Here is an 18,241-nt window from a genome sequence, read left to right as displayed (position 1 = left end):
GTTTTTGCATGGAATAAACTACTCTGATACTTGATTATTCAGATATAGGATAAGTAAGTAATATCAATGTGAGCTATGTCTACACATAATTAGGCTTACAACTCTATTGACACGAGTGGGGTCACCAACCAAAAAGGATGAAGATTTTAATATTTTTGTAAAAGAAAGTAAGCGAAAGAAAAAAATGTGGAAGATTTTAGAATTTTTGTAAAAGAAAGTAAACGAAGGGAAAAAGACGCATCAAAATTTCTTTCCTATATCAGAATTTAGGAATAGCAACGTACGTATGACTTGCTACACTCATAACTTTTTACAAAACACAAAAACAAATTATGAAGCTAACACCTGCATCAGCAACCATATTGGTACCATTCATGAACTTGATCTGTCAATCTCGTCAGCACCGCCAATGTCCTAATCCAACATCTTCCCATTGTCTTACCAGCATTTGTTCCTTTGTATTTAATATATTTTCTATTCATCCACTTCGTCGGTCTATAGCCTTCGACCCTACTGCTTGAGAATGGCTTTAGATGGACGGGGATACCGCAATAGTGATGTTTTGATGCAGCAACACAAAGTTACGTGAAACAAGACTTACACATGCTGGCATGTAAAGTGTCGACGGAATTCCAACTCCTAATGTTTCCAAACAATCTTTCTTTTCCTCGATTTGGTCACTCTCTCATCTGCTTGTCATCTTTTCCATGCATTTCTTGTGATTCTTCTAAATTTAACCCATATAAGATCTCAAAAGTAATGGCTTTCATTCGCCTCTGTCAAATTTTTTTTTAAAACAAATTCGATGAAGGTAGGAGTGGTTAGTCCGTCATAACGTCACTCATGAACATATGATTTTAATAAACACAGAGTTAACGCAAGCTTCATTATGTATAAGTTAATAGTTAATACCACCCAATGACCGTGAATTATAATGTGTTACGAAAAATGACTTCTACTTTCATCCTTGCATTTTGTGAATCACATTCTTAGTTATATGTAGTTAAGTTAGAGACAATATCGGTGATATTAGTAAGCGAACCATGTTGAGTGTAAATTCTTTATCATGATTTACCAAAAATCTATGACCTTTTATCAAATTTTCGCTTGAGTTTCAACTACTTTTGTGACCTCCTGTAATATTTTAAAATGCGTCAATTCCTCCGTACTATCAAACCAATCTCATTTTCTGTCTGTTTATGTTATTAATGTCGTTTCAATGAGAAAAACTCTCTTTTTAACAAAAATTTGACGAATTGACAAATTTTGAAAGATTATAAAGCCGTAAAATCACGTTCCAATCTGATAGGCACTAGGCATGAGACATTAGAGGAGACATTAGTTTAGGGACAAAGATATGTTCTTGGATACTTCAGTATTATCATTAAAGCGTTATTTAAAAATATAAAAATTAAAGTCTAACATTAAAACATTCAGAGTATTTGATATTCTGAGTCACCTAATAATTTTTATCTTTATAAATAGGGATGTGATATCTATATATCTCTTTTTACTTCTCACACACCCTTCTAAGTTTCGGGCGTTGGATTGGGTGAATTGAAAAATATCAAAGGGTAGAAATTAACAAGGGGTGTGTGAGAAGTAAAAAATAATGTATGGATATATATATATATATATATTATTTTCTCTATTTTTAAATACGTTCAAAATTTCTTAAGAGGCGTGTAATGCCGGTTATAAAAAAAAAAGTATTTCGCACGCGCATAATAATACATTTAAAACGTATAAATTGCACGTAACATGTCGTGAATCAAAAAATGTCTTCTGCACGCATTTACCAATTATAAAAAATGTATTTCATATGCGTATAATAATACATTTAAAATATGTAAATCGCATGTAACACGCCATGATTTAAACAAAATGTCTTTAGTAGAAACAAGGGGAAGCAAACCATTCAAACAAAAGAATGCCTTTCTGGAAATCAAAGGATGTTAAACGAAACTCGAATTTGAAGACCGTGACGGTATATGACTCATGAACAAGATCACACTCTCACTCTCATCGACATGGGTATGTCCGTATCCAATATTTTTCCCCATCGTCTCACCAGCTTTTTGTATTTATTTTACACGTGGCGAGCCCACAGCCTTTGACCCCATTTTTTATGTTTGCAACGTGTCATGCCAATTCCAAACTCTAAAATATTTTAAAATATTTCTTTACCTCGATTTGGTCACCCAGCATCAAGTCTTCTTCTATTTTTTATCCATGCATTTCTAGTGACCTCTTACCTTTTTTTATTATTATAAATTTGTCGGATGAGATGTCAATTCAATAGCAATGGCTTCCAAGTTCCAACAGTTTTTGGAAAAGAAATTGGCCGAAGGTGGGAGTGGTCAGTCACTCGTAACGTGACTCATGAACATATGATTTGAATAAACCCCAAAGTAAATCTAAGTTTGTTTATGTCCTAAGGTAAATACCTAAGGGGTGTGATATTTACACACCTCTTTTTACTTTTTCTATATTTTTTTGGTTTTCGACCTGTCGGATCGGATGAATTGAAGAAAATCAACGGATAGAAATTAACAAGAGAGATGTGAAAAGTAAAAATAAGTGTATGGATAACACATCCCAATACCTAAATGACTCTAATCATGAGATACTAGAAATCGTAGCAATGGAAAGGTTGTTCCTTGGTTGTTTTTTGTGACCGACAGCTCACAGGTCTGAATCATAGAAATAGCTTCCTTGTCAATGAAGAATAAGACTACAAACGATAGACGTTTTCCTCCTAATCATCGCAAAGCAAAAAGTCTTGTTTACTTAAAATCAGCCTCCAATAATATTGTAGCAAATAGTCCCATATGTCGATATATTTGTCAATATTATGCCATTGTATAAATGGAGGAGAAGATGGATTGAAAAAGGGGTAAAAACCATTTTTATGGAGAATAAAACCTCGATAGCAACCTTTCACCCTGGTGTTGTTGGGGATGGGGCAGTGGTGCAGGGTTCCTTGGTGGCTCACTCTCCATCCTTCTTTTTACTCTTTTTCAATTTTAATTTTATTATTAAATCGAATTTTAAGTTTTTCTAATTTCATTTTATTAAATAATGAATATTTTATTAAATATTTTTAACTGGAAACTAACAGAAGTGAGTAAGATTGCTCAGCCCCTGCATATCGTATCGATGATTTGATACAGATCTTAGAACTTTTTCCTTCATATGTTTACCAATATTAATGTAGCACAAACCATTAAATGGAAAACATTATCGCCCGTTACTACATATCGTTCATGCAATTTGCATTTAGAGTGTCTTCAAATCAAATAAAGACTTATGTTACTAAATCAAATGATCATATCCAAATACATTGATATAGATCATGTAAGAGAAATAATTTTTCCCTCCAAATTCGAGAATTTGTCTGCAAGTAAATAAAAAACACAAAAATGTTGGTCAAATTTTCCAGTGAGTTCGCCAACGACACCCATTCTTTTCCTTCTCTCTCTTCCTCCTCTTATCCTTGAGAAGAATAGGAATCACCATACTTTACCGGCTTTGGTGTCAATGTTGACACCGAACATGGCTCCACACCATCCTCCCGTCAACCTACTTCACATCGGCCTCTCACCCAAGCCCATCTATGAAAACACTGCTTTTAATTGGTTTAATCGTGGCCACCGCACCTAAATTTTCTTATTATTTTCTTAATTAGAGCAACTCCAATGTAGGAGCCCTTCCCCCAGGTTATTCACTATTTAATCCACCTAGTGAACAGTAACTGCCCTTAATGAATAGTGCATTCCCCTGACAATTGCCTTTTGCATCTCCACCACTGCACTGAATAGCCCTGACAATTGGCAATAAAATATTATTATTTTTTTATTTATAAAATAATACATAATAATTTTATTTGTAATTTCGGATAAGATTTTTAATCGTTCTCGTTGCGCCACGTGTCATTATCCGAAAAGCCAATAGCAATAAAATTTTTGTATTTTTGTATTTATAAAATAATTCAAAAGAATTTTATTTGTTATTTTGGATAAGATTTTTAATCGTTCTCGTTGCGCCACGTGTCATTATCCGCAAAGACAATTATTGGTGATGGATTTCCGATAAGATTTTTAATCGTTGTGTCAAGGCACGTGTCATTATCTGAAAAGACAATTATTGGTGATGAATTTCTGATAAGATTTTTAACCAATCACGTCGTGTCACGTGTCACATTCCGATTACAATCTTTGAAGATAGATTTCCACCAGATTTTTAATGAATGACGGCATGCCACGTGGCATTATCTACAACCTAATCATTTCTAAATCCTCCGTATAATCCACCATCCATCCTCATTAATCTCACACCAATTTTCTCAAGATCTCTATCATTATTCATAGTTTATGCTTCCTTCTTCGCCAAAATCCCTATCATTATTCATAGTTTCTGCTTCCTTCTTACAATGTCTTCTTCTTCTTCTTCAAAGATGATGTGGGAAATCGATCAAGAAGAGGAAGAATTGTTTAACCAATCAGAAGGAATGTTCAATGTTAGGGATTGGGCCCAAAATGAGATGGAAGAGGATGACGAGCGTAGACGGAGAGATGACGAATCAAGAATGGCAAGAGCCTCACAATCCCGTCGAGTCGTCCAAGCTGTGGCTCATATCTGCAGGCCCAACCGTGCTGTAAACATTGATAGAAACAGGCAATGACGAGGTCAGGAGCTCTTTGACGATTATTTTGTCTGTAATAGTGCATGTTGGAAGTATGCCCACAAAGCCACTCATTTGATGTAATAGCTTTTGGAATACTTAATGTATTAAACTATTATATGTTTAATGAAGGGCAAACTTATTGTTAATCACTATTTATTGTATCATGTGTTTAAGCAATAAGGGAATCCAAAGAATGTATTTGATCTAAGAGATAAGTGATTTAAGTAAGTTAAATTAACGAGACATTTCTCTTATGTTCATTCCTAAAACGTTCATAGCCATAGGATTGCCAATTGGGCATTGACAATCCGCTAAGGTTAGTATGTGTTATGTCAACTCAAGCGTGAGTATGACTAGTCTCAAGTCATTTAGTGTTGGACACTAAGACAAACACATAGGTGCTTGAAAGAGTAATCAAGTACACTGAACAACGATCAAAAGAGAGTTCGAACATACATGTCATGTAAGAACTCGTAAGTTGCAATATGCAAAGTAGTCCTTTGACCTGAGGCATCATAGATGTCTAATGGTTAGGTCCTTGATCTTTGATCATGTCAAAGACATTCCATCGAGAGTGTCCACGACATTGTTAGAGTCAAGCTATCTAGTCATGTAGGCATATGAATGCACAACAAGGGATCTCTAACCTTCCATGGTGGAATGAGAATACTCTAAGATATGATTCGGGAGTCTTTGGCCAAAGCATACGAATATGACTTAGGAAGTATGTTCCAAATCATATTCAATTGAATCATATAGAGAAGTATTACATTGGATAGTAGACATGAAACAAACTATCACTCAAACAATGTGATTAAGAGTATTGTATTAGAGAATGACCGTATTGCATTGTGATTGTAACTGGATAAGTTCTCCAACCAATTCTACTTAGCTTGGGTAGCCATGACATACTGCTAGGTGTCACTCATGGTTTGTGGAAGCCCTGAAGATTAGCAAACACTAATCTTCAACAAAGGGAGAATTGAAATGTTGTTTCAATTCACAATCGATCGTTAAGAGTAATAATCGCCCACTGCCTCGCTAATTGGAACCTAATGGATCGTACACCGAGTAAGGATGAAAGTGAAGAAATATAAATGAGATGGATAAGCAATTAAATGGTTTAATTGAGAATGGTCAAGATTAATTAATTTTACGAAATGTTCGTATTGGGCTTTTAAGTTAGTTTTGGGCTTCGGGGTCCAAAAGGGTTTGGTCCACTAGGCCCATTATGTTTAAGTTGTATGACAACTAAAACAAATATGGGCAAATAGCCCAATCACTTAAGATGGCCGGCCATAGCAAGGGTAGTGGGAAGTTTTGCTTAATTGCAAGTTTGCCACTTGTTTGTACCATACTTGACCAATCCCGAAACTACCGAGCACCGGCCAACGCTATACTGTCAAGGACCCATAAGAGTTCCCCTCCGACCAGGAGGCCAATCACTACTCGACACGTGTCAAGATTAGAAGCCAATCATAGCGCAGCACGTGTCGACATCAAGAACCAATCATAACATGACACATGTCAATGTGACAAAGCTACAAGTTTTTCTATAAATAGGGGTCATTCCCCCACAATATTGCCTAATGCCATTTTGTGTTAAATCATTCACAAGAACTCACTAAATTGAGAGCTTGATCCTTTGTACTTGTGTAAGCCCTTCACTACTAATAAGAACTTCTCTACTCCGTGGACGTAGCCAATCTGGGTGAACCACGTACATCCTGTGTTTGCTTCTCTGTCTCTATTCATTTACGTACTTATCCTCACTAGTGACGGAAGCAACCAAGCGAAGGTCACAAAACCTGACACTTTCTGTTGTACCAAAGTCTTCGCTGATTTTGTGCATCAACATTTGGCGCCGTCTGTGGGAAGCGACACTTATTCCTACTCTCTTCAGCTGTGTCAAGCTGGTTTCTATCATTCGTACACTTTCTTTTGATCAGGCATCCCTCTCCAACATGGGAAGCGAAGGAAGCCACAGCACACAGAATGACACCCCCCTTGCACATAGTGCGAAACAACGAAAGAAGGAAGGAAAACGAGTTCTTCTTCAAGCTAAAGTCGATGAGTTGGAAGCTCAGAACAACAAGATAGCAATGAGGAATGAGGTCCTCCAGGAGCAATATAAGAAGCTCTTCGAGACACTCCACGAAGCTAGGCAAGCTCAGACACGCGAGCTTGTTGCCCCCGTGGAAGTCAACCATCAACTGGGTGCCCTCCAACATGGAGGGTCACATGCATTCGACATAGATATCCTTGATAGGGAACAGATTACCCCTCGACTTGATAATCAACATGAGGCTTCTCTTAACCCAGTTGCTTCGACCCGAACCATGAGAAGTGGAGGGAGACACCTCTTTGCTGAAGGGGCAGAAGGATCGAAAGCCGTCTTTCGCGATTGTCGGGATTTCCTGAAGCAACGTCGAGAGAATTCCATCCATATAAGCTCAAAGATTAATGACCCAAGGATTTCTGAGAGACTCGGTCCCCTGCCACGGCCCAAGCCGGCCACCAATTTGGGGAAGGGGCAACAAGTCCTAGAGAGACATGAGGGTACATGGGACTCAGAGGTGTTCCGACAGACATACCCTGGAAGCCAGTACAGCGAGTCCAGGGAAAAATCACATGCCCTTGATCAAACCTTCCTAATTCCAATAGGAGATGGAGATTTACGAAAGAAAGCTCCAGTGACACATAACTCCGCTCAGGACCCCCTTGTCCTACAACTTCTTGAGGAAGTAAACAAGTTGAAGGCTGAACGTCAGGCTGAAATACCTGACTGGAACCAACCCAGGCCTGGCCCTCTTACAAGGAGGATCCTCAACACCCCCCTTCAAGCAAAGACAAAGCAAAAGCTTGGCTTGCAACTTTATACTGGAAAAGAGGACCCGATTGAGCACCTTAACCTCTTTGTGTCCACCATGGCATACCGGATGCACACCGACGACGAGCGATGTCTTCTCTTCCCCTCCACCCTCTCTGGTGGAGCTCTAAATTGGTATTGTCGTCTTACACCTGAGACGGTAGACTCATTTGAGGAATTGAGGAAACTATTTGTTTCCCAACACATTTTCCAAACCGATCGCTTGCACTCTGCAGATGACTTGTACACTATCCGCCAGAAGCCAGACGAGTCATTACGTATGTATGCTGGCCGCTTCAGCCATGAATACTCCCGGTGTGCCAAGGCAGACGACAAGACTGCCCTCAAAGCCTTCACGGCAGGCCTACGTGATTGTTTCTTTAAATACATGATCAATGCCAATACTTGGAAGACTTACTCTGAGGTAATGGCGCAGGCTTATAACCATGCCTCCGCCGAGGCAAAGACATATCAGGAGAAACCCCCTACAACCATCCTTTATCAACAAGTGGGAGGTGGAAGCCAGACTCACCTAAATGAGAAGACCTCGACTTCCCAAACAGCAGTGGCACCTCCCCATGCCTTGCATAATGCTACACCGAATCAACAGACATATCAATTTCAAGGCAAGAGGAAGGATTTCCATCCTCACCACTCTCCTTTCAGTAAAAAGAGTAAGGGACACTATCCCGATAACCAAGGGTATCGCCACAATAACGCTCGCCCCCAGGCAGTCAATGCAGTGGGTCAAACCCGCGTCAAGATACCCCCTACCCCAAGGTATGAGACATACACGCCCTTGAATGCCACATGCGCGGCCATTTACCCCAGCATAGCTCACCTGATACCAAAGCCAAAGCCGAGGCACCCAGATTACACGCCCCCGAATAACGCGAGCATGTTTTGTTGCTACCATGAGCATAACGGCCATGATAGCGAAAAATGTATCATCCTCCGTGATCGTATTGAAACTTTGGCACGAGAAGGAAAAATTGATCAATTCCTTCTTCACCCTCAAAGGGATAACCGTAACCAACGCCAGGTGAATGTCATATATTCCATAAGCGGCGGCACACCCATATCTGAATCTTCCAATAGGGCCATGAAAAACAGTGAACGAACTTTGAGACCTGGCCATCAAGTGTTTCACGTGGAAGACATCAGAGGAGGCAAGTATCAAAAGCCTAACTGGGATCCAATATGTTTCTACCCTGAGGAAGAAAGAGGTATAATCTACCCTCACAATGACCCGCTGATCGTGGAAGCTCACATAGCAAATTTTGATGTGAAACGAATCCTGATAGACACAGGTGCTTCAGTCAATATCATGTTTGCTGAAGCTTTCAAGGCACTTAATGTAGCTGAACACTTGCTAGATCGCTCGATTTCTCCTCTGATAAGCTTCTCTGGCGATATCGTGCAACCTTTAGGGAGTATACACTTACCCTTCACCATTGGTACAGGCCCCTACACAGCTACTATTACCACTAACTTCTTAGTGGTCAATTGCCCGACGGCATACAATGTCATCTTTGGGCGCACAGGCATCAATGATCTCAAGGCTATGGTATCCACACATATGCTGTTGATGAAATTTCCAACCCCCCATGGCAACGGCTACATCAGAGGAGATCAGCTTAGTGCACGATCATGTTACAACACTTCAGTCAAACAACAACACCTGTCTGTCCCCAAGGAGACTCTCTCTATACATAACCAAGTCGTAAAGACCAGCCTAGATGAAGCGAACTTGGATCTTCCTGATAGCAACAGTCAACCCGACGACCCTCGAGATGACTCCTTCACCCAGCAAGCACAACCCGCTGAAGAGTTAGAGAATGTCTCTATCTCCAAAGACCATCCAGACCGCATGGTGAAGATTGGCACTACTTTGTCACCACCCCTTCGGTTGTCGCTGATCTCCTTTTTGCAAGAGAACGCCGAGGTCTTCGCTTGGTCATATAAAGATATGCCGGGCATCTCTCCCGATATCATCTGTCACCACTTGAGTATTGATCCCAAGACCAAACCAGTAAAACAGAGGCGAAGATCTTATGATGTTGAGCGATACGAGGCGATGAAAGCAGAAGTTGATAAACTCAAGGACATAGGCTTCGTCCGTGAAGTCAATTACCCAACATGGGTAGCAAATGTTGTCCTTGTTAAGAAAAATCCGACCAAGGAAAGTCTCCTGCTTCAAAAGGTCTTGTGGAGAATGTGTGTCGACTACACCGACCTAAACAAAGGATGCCCGAAGGATAGTTTCCCTCTTCCTCTCATTGATAGACTTATAGACTCTACGGCAGGGTGTGAGCTCTTGAGCTTCATGGACGCTTATTCAGGATACAACCAAATCCTCATGAACCCCTCAGACCAAGAACATACGGCTTTCACTACTGACATGGGACTGTATTGCTATAAGGTCATGCCTTTCGGCCTAAAGAATGCAGGAGCAACTTATCAGAGACTGGTCAATTCAATGTTCGCCGAACAGATTGGGAAGAGCATGGAAGTTTACGTTGATGATATGCTAGTCAAGAGCAAACATGCTGACCAACACATCACCAACCTATCTGAAACTTTCACCATTCTAAAGAGGTATCGAATGAGGTTGAACCCCAACAAATGTGCCTTCGGCGTGGGCTCTGGCAAATTCTTAGGCTTCATGATTAGCCAACGAGGCATTGAAGCTAACCCTGAAAAGATCAAAGCAATCCTCGACATGAAAGAGCCAATAACTTCAAAAGACATCCAAAGCCTTACTGGCAAGGTGGCAGCCTTAACCAGATTCATCTCTAAGGCCACAGACAGATGTGCTCCTTTCTTCAAAGCACTCAAGGGAAATAAGAAGTACATTACATGGACGGAGGAATGTGCCAAGGCATTCAGGAATCTCAAAGAGTACATGAGTAAAGCCCTTCTGCTCTCCAAACCAGAAGTTGGTGACACTCTCATCATCTATCTATCGGTTTCGGCTTCAGCAGTCAGTTCTGTTCTTATTCGAATGGACAGTGGTGTCGAACGGCCCGTCTACTACGCTAGCAAGGCCCTACAAGATGCGGAGACACGATACTCCAACATTGAGAAATTAGCTCTAGCATTGGTCATGTCTGCTCGGAAACTTCGCCCTTATTTCCAAGCACACGCCATCATCGTGCTTACCAATCACCCTCTTCGACAGATACTCCAGAGTCCTGACACGTCTGGACGAATGATCAAATGGGCGATAGCATTGGGTGAGTTTGACATCTCCTACCAACCAAAACCAGCCGAAAAAGGTCAAGCAGTAGCAGATTTCATAGCCGACTTCACATATCCTGTTGACATTGCTTCTACACCTGAAGCAGTAGCTTCATTACCATCGGAAGCTCAGAAAGTAGAATCAACGACCTCAACATGGAGTCTGTATGTTGATGGCTCATCCAACCAACAGGGCTGTGGAGCGGGACTAGTCTTGACTACGCCCGACAAAGTAGCAATGGAGTATGCTATTCGTTTCAAATTCAAAGCATCAAACAATGAGGCCGAGTATGAAGCCCTTCTAGCAGGATTACGTTTGGCCAAACACCTCGGGGTTAAACAAATTGATATTTTCAGTGACTCCCAATTAGTGGTCAACCAGGTTACCAACAACTTTGATGCTAAGGACAGCTCCATGGCAGCATATCTTGCGCAAACACAACTTTTGCTCAAGCACTTCCACTACCAGATCACCCAAGTTCCTCGAGCGGCAAACAGTCATGCAGACGCCCTGGCTCGCCTCGCCTCAGCTGTGGAAGACAAGATTGGAAGAAAAATTCATGTCGAACTGTTGGCAACACCAAGCACCATGGCCGCAGAAGTATGCAACTTACAACAGGGGGATAGTTGGATCACCCCGATCTATAATTTCCTTGCTCATGGCACCCTCCCAAATGATAAAGTCCAGGCTAAGCAAATTCGATACAAGTCTACCCGCTACCTGATCATCAATGATCAACTCTATAAGCGAGGTTTTAGCCTGCCATACTTAAGGTGTCTTACGCCTGCCGAGGCGGAAATCGTCCTTCGGGAAATACATGAGGGAGTCTGTGGAGATCATGCTGGATCTCGGTCCCTAGCACACAAGACTTTTCGCCAAGGATATTACTGGCCAACACTCCACCAGGATGCCATCAAAGTATCCCGCTCATGTGACAAATGTCAACGATATGCAACTATTCCTCATTCCCCTCCAGAGCCTCTTACTCCTATGATCAGCCCTTGGCCCTTCGCCCAGTGGGGACTTGATTTGATCGGCCCAATGCCGGCAGGGAAGGGCAAAGTCTGTTACGCAGTCGTTGCAGTGGACTACTTCACAAAGTGGGCCGAAGTAGAACCCTTGGCAACCATTACTGAGGCAAAGATAGAAGACTTCGTGTGGAAGAACATCCTTTGTAGATTCGGCATTCCCAATGCGATAGTCACTGACAATGGGCGACAGTTTGACAACAAGAAGTTCAGGTTGTTCTGCTCTAAGTTCAACATCAACTTATGCTTTGCCTCTCCAGCTCATCCCCAGTCTAATGGACAAGTTGAGGCCATCAACAAAATAATCAAGCGCACTTTGAAAACCAGCTTGGACAAAGCTAAAGGCTGTTGGCCAGAATTTGTACCCCAAGTTCTTTGGTCATATCGCACTTCATATCGGACTTCAACAGGAGAAACTCCATTCTCACTTGCCTTTGGCACAGAGGCGGTTGTCCCTGTTGAGCTCGAGCAAGCAACATTCCGAGTCCAGAACTACATTCAAAGTGAAAATGACAAACAACTCACCCTCAACTTGGATTTAGTCGAGGAACACAGAAACCAAGCTCACTTGAGGAATGTCGCCTACAAGCAGCGCATCTCCAACTATTATGACTCTAGGGTCAAGCCTCGTTCTTTCAAAATAGGAGACTGGGTCTTAAAGAAAAGATTACTATGCGACAGAGTCCCGAGTGAAGGCACACTTAGTCCAAACTGGGATGGACCGTATGAAGTCATTGGCATCAGTCGCCCTGGCTCTTACACACTTAGAAGCTCCGATGGCAAGACCCTTGGCCATCCATGGAACGCTGATCACTTGAAGTACTACTACAAATAGACTCACGATGTACAAGTGTTGAGCTATAGCCGTTCGGCATCCTATGTAATGAAGGCCATTTGGTAATGAATTCAATAAAGAGGTAATTTAGCCAACCCAGCCCTCACTCTTTTACATTCCTAGCAATGGAACACTCAAGTGTTGAAACCTCAAAGCAGATATATCCAACACGAAACAAAATCTAAGTATGTGTCGACAAGACTATACAAAGAAAGGAACAACCAAACAAGGGCTTATATCCAAACAATAGATCTATTCATACATAGCCAAACATGCATTAATAATAGTGCAAACACTCATAAACACCTAAAATCCAAAACTCTCAAGCTTATAACATGGGCACATGTTATACACACATCAGACTACTACATCCAGAATACATGCAGATAGTAAAGACACTGCTATTCATTCTCATCTGAAGCCGAACCCCTGGCAATATCACTCCGCGTCCTACCATCATCCTCTGCATCCCCAAGACCCTCTTCACCATGCTGAGTCTGTGCATCAGCACTACCTTCATTATCAGACTCATCTTCGCTGCTAGGATCAACAGCAAGGACAAATGTCTCGCCCTTTCGATGATGCTCATCTATATCTTTGTGGTATTTTCGAAGAATGCTCCCATCATCATAACGATCAAGGACGGCCATCCATTTCCTTTTTTCAAAGCGAGCTTCTTGAGCACAGTGGGGTTTAATAGCAAGATGAAAGGTCGAAGAACTTAAGTATTCTTGCACAGCAGCCTCCCTTTCAGTTGGAATGCTCTTCTCCAGTTCAGAAATCTCAACTAAGGCACCATCCAATTCTCCCCTAACCTTGGATACCTCCAAGGTAGCCACCTCCAACTGTTTTTTAGTTGCCTCAAACAATTTCTTAAGCCTTAGGTTCTCACCATTTCGCCTTTTCAAGCTCTCCATGGTTTCGTCCTTCAGTTGGAGAGCCTGAGTCAAAAGTCCCTTATTCCTTCGGGCCTCGTCCACAAGCTGCTTATTCTCCTTCAGTTTTGCCTTGTACCGCTCAACCTCTTGCAGTCTGTCGTGATACTCAGCCATGACCTGCATGGCAAGACGATCATCACTACCTAAATAATGATAATAAAGAGGAAAAAGTAAGGAAATGACAAAGTAACACTCACATATGAAGACAGCTTCAACATCCGGTCACAATCCGATTCATCTTTAGCTAAGGGCTCTCCGAGCTCATCGAAGGCGAATCGATGCCCTGCCAAGCAATTGTTGATATCCCCAAAATCCTTTGGCCGCGTGGCAACCCTCAAGTCCTTCCACGGGACACTGCCAGCTCTTTCCTTGCCTTTCCCCTCATGGCGGGAACCAGGATCACTTTCCTGGACAGTGTGCTCCATAGTAAGAGGAGGAGGCAACAGTCGGCTCCCTTCTCCTGCAACTACGGCAGCAGCATTTTCAACGGCCTCGACTCCAGTCTTCCTAAAGGCAGGCCCCTTAAGGACCCCATCTTGGGACTTAGGTCTAACGGATGGTTCCCCTCGGAACTTATGAATTTTCTTATGCGGTAGGATGTCTTCCGAAGGAACTAACACTGGTGCTTTCCTTTTATGGGTGCTAGTCCTTGTTTTCTTGCTTACCTTCTCCACTGCATAAGGAAAATCAAAATAAGAAATACAACTTTCCAAATAAAGTAAGGAAAAGAGCAAAGTTTACATGAAGGATACAACTTACTCGATCGTCCCTGGCTCTCGGAAACTAAGGGTTGGAAACCGTACCGACGAAATAAGGGTCGTAGCTTGCTTAAGTGTCTATCCTCTTTGGGCACCCTCAACACCTTCTCTATGTCAGATAGCTCCTGCCCAAACAGTTTGATGGTGCCCCGCGTCACTACATGAAGCAAAGTGTTAGAAGCAAGAAAAGACCACAACAAATAGCAAATAGTACGAACGGTTGATACGTTACAACCTACAGTCTGGAAGTGAGTAAGCACACGTCGCTCAGGCGTGACACCCTTATCATACTCCCAATCATTATACAGAAAGCACCAACGGTTTTTCCATGTGTAGTATGCCTTTTTCTTACCATACACAATACGCTCTCTCTCACTCCGACATGCACACTCGGCATAACCAGTGCATGATTTTGCTGGGCGCATCTTGTAACAGTAACGCCACTGATGGAAGGAAGGCTCACACAACCCACACTCCATCCAAATGATATAAAATCCAATCAAAGTATCCCAGAAACCAGGATTGAGTTGCCCAGGTGCATATCCGATCAAAGATAACATTTTTTGCAACCACGGATGTAAAGGTAGTCTCACCCCTAAAGTCAGTAATATCTGGGTGTAGAACATAACATGACCCTGGAGAGGCTCAGAAGGCCATTCTTCATCATGTACCAAACGTATCCCTACACTACGAGGGATATTACATGACTGCCTTAGCGCCTCAACCTGCTTCTCATTATCTAACAAGTTATTCTTTAGATGGTCTGCTGTGAACTCAGAGCGAACTATGGGTATGGCATCAAAAACAACCCCCTCACCCAACGCCATGGAGGAAGAACTAGCAATAGCTAAAGTTTGACGGTTGGGAAGATCATCCAATGTTTCTCTAGTACCGGACTCTAACAAAGACCCTGAAGACTCCGACATTGCAGACTCAGACTTAGAGCTAAAGCTAGAAGAGCCCTCATCACTAGAACTTCCAGGCTCTGACATCTACAATAAGAAGAAACAAATTCTATCACTACATGCATGATCAAAACATAAGGAAGTTCCTATATTACCCACATGAAGATGGTGCAAAGCGAGGCCGGAACCCTTCTCAATCAGAAAGCAATCCGTCTTCCACAGTCACTACAAAACAAGCAAATGAAGACCATGTCAAGCGCCAAAAAAAAAAAAAAAAAAAAAAAAAAACAGCTTCATCCAAAAAGCTTCACCCGAAAAGCTTCACCTCCAAAGCTTCACCCACAAAGCTTCACCTAAAAAGCTTCACCCACAAAGCTTCACCCAAACAAAAATTCACCCGAAAAGCTTCACTTAAAAAAAAGCTTCACCTACAAAGCTTCACCTCCAAAGCTTCACCCACAAAGCTTCACCTAAAAAGCTTCACCCACAAAGCTTCACCCAAAAAACTTCACCCGAAAAGCTTCACTTAAAAAAGCTTCACCATCAAAGCTTCACCTAAAAAAGCTTCACCTAGAAAGCTCCCTCTACATACTTTCACCTACAAAGCTTCACCTAAAAAAGCTTCACCTAGAAAGCTCCCTCTACATACTTTCACCATCCAAGCTTCACCTCCAAAGCTTCACCCACAAAGCTTCACCTAAAAAGCTTCACCCAAAAAACTTCACCCGAAAAGCTTCACTTAAAAAAGCTTCACCTACAAAGCTTCACCTAAAAAAGCTTCACCTAGAAAGCTCCCTCTACATACTTTCACCTACAAAGCTTCACCATCAAAGCTTCACCTAGGAAGCTTCATCTACAAAGCTTCATCTACAAAGCTTCACCATCAACGCTTCACCTAGAAAGCTTCAACACAAAACCTTGCTCCAAATAAACAAATTTTGTTCACAAAACCCAAGATGCCTTTGAACTTGTACAAAAACACTTGGGTAAACATAAACATTTTTTGTTTTACACCCACAAGGGCCCAAAATCTTCTTTCTTATTTATTCACTTATATATGTTCCCAAACATATTATAATAGATCAAATAATAATTCAAAGTCCAAAATTTAGTTATGGACAAAAATACAAGCAATTCACCAGTACTGAAGTTGCTACAAAAATTGGAATCTTCCCCAGCCTAGAAATCCAACAAAGCTTCGCCTCCTTTTCTCTATCAAATTTTTGCAGCTGCTGCTTTTCTCCAATGGAGCTGAATTTTGGACACCCTCTAGTTCTTGAGCAGATGAACAACTTTCAAGAAGGAACCATTTCTGTTTGAGCCACGGAAATTAAAGTGTTGAAGCTCCAAGCATGACAGTCGGATTCTTGCAGATTTCGAAGCTGCTGTGATGTTTCGAAGATCTGGAAATATTTAACCATTAGTTCATTCTGAATTTTTGATATGTTATGAAAGAGACGATGAGGAACAACTTCAATGAAGAAAGCATGCTGATCTGAGCAAGAGAAAATGGAGTTTCAAAGCTCACAACAAATCTGACGGGTTGACAGAAAAATAATAACCAGTCATTCATCATACCTGGATTTCTGGAGTTATACTGCTCCGAGGGACCTCAAATTTGGATATGTTGTAGTTCACAAGTTAAGGAACAACTTCAATGAAGAAAGCATGCTGATCTGAGCAAGAGAAAATAGAGTTTCAAAGCTCACAACAAATCTGACGGGTTGAAAGAAAAATAATAACCAGTCATTCATCATACCTGGATTTCTGGAGTTATACTGCTCCGAGGGATCTCAAATTTGGATATGTTGTAGTTCACAAGTTAAGGAACAACTTCGATGAAGCAAGTATGTTGATCTGAGCAAGAGAAAATGGAGTTTTTGAAGCTCACAACAGGTCTGACGTGTTGACAGACAAATGATGAACAATCACTCGTCGTACCTGAATTTCTAGAGTTGTACTGATCTGATGGCTCTCAAATTTGGATATGTTGTCGTTAAGGAATTAAAGAACAACTTTCATGAAGACAACTTTGTGATTCGAGCTACAGATGCTGGTCTTATATTGAAAACCAATTCAGGGTGTTAGGGGAAATGAAAAACAATTCCACCAAAGAAACATCATTATGATGTTTCATCATTATGGTGTTTTCATCATTATGATGCTTTCATCATGGTGATGCTTCCATCATTGTGATGCTTCCATTATGATTGTAATGCACCAACGGTTACACCCTCTATCATAGCAGTATGTGTGTGTATCTCCCTATAGTCATCATGTGCAAGACTATCGTAGTCAGATGGCTTTCCATAAAACAGCTACCAACCGTTACACCTTCTGCAATTCCACTTATTCGAGCCTAGCAACCTTCATAAACAAAATATATGAAGAAAAAGTCCGGGGCTACCACTTAGAAAACAAAAGAATGAAGTTTTTGTACTTACGACATGGACTATTAGCAAGACACCTCATTCGTCAACTCCCTCGACTAGAGACTTGGGGGACTCCCACCATATGCTACTACGCCTTGGTACTCAAAAGTTCGTGACTACTCAGTGACTTGGATTTTTCAAGTCTCCAACCGAGAAGTTTTCCTCACTCGGGAAATTAAGGGAACACTACCTCAAACTACATGCTTCACTCACAAAGCTTCAACAATACAGGTTTCAACAAAAGCAAAAATTCAAAGAACTTTATGAAGAAGGCTTTGGTGTATTTAACACAATATGTTGAAATGAAGCAAAGCTTATTTATTAATATTTTCGATAAGCCACAAATATGTACATATACATGAGTCAAAATAAACAAACAAAAGGGAGCCTTCACAAAGGTTGCTTAGGGGAAGTCTCAGCAGTCGGTAGAGCCCCAGAAAGAGAAAGCACCGGAGGGTGGTTATCCGGAGCCTCAGTACTTGACAAAACCCCAGAAGGAGGAGGCATTGGAGGTTCATCATTTGAAGCTTCATTACCAGGTACAGCCC

The 18,241-nt window shown here is 41.4% G+C and overlaps 1 long non-coding RNA gene across 1 annotated transcript; it reads right to left on the bottom strand.

Moving 5' to 3' along the window:
- Positions 1–16,222: 16,222 nt before the first annotated feature.
- On the bottom strand, positions 16,223–17,305 carry LOC139194575 (uncharacterized). The gene is made up of 3 exons (XR_011579542.1): positions 17,021–17,305; positions 16,840–16,937; positions 16,223–16,664 (listed from the first exon to the last, which is right to left on the bottom strand). It is a non-coding gene; the product is annotated as an uncharacterized lncRNA (long non-coding RNA).
- Positions 17,306–18,241: the final 936 nt, after the last annotated feature.

Source organism: Malus domestica, chromosome 03 (assembly GCF_042453785.1).
Source record: "Malus domestica chromosome 03, GDT2T_hap1".
NCBI lineage: Eukaryota > Viridiplantae > Streptophyta > Magnoliopsida > Rosales > Rosaceae > Malus > Malus domestica.
Note: the sequence above shows the minus strand (reverse complement) of the source record. Positions and strands in the feature narration are given on the sequence as shown.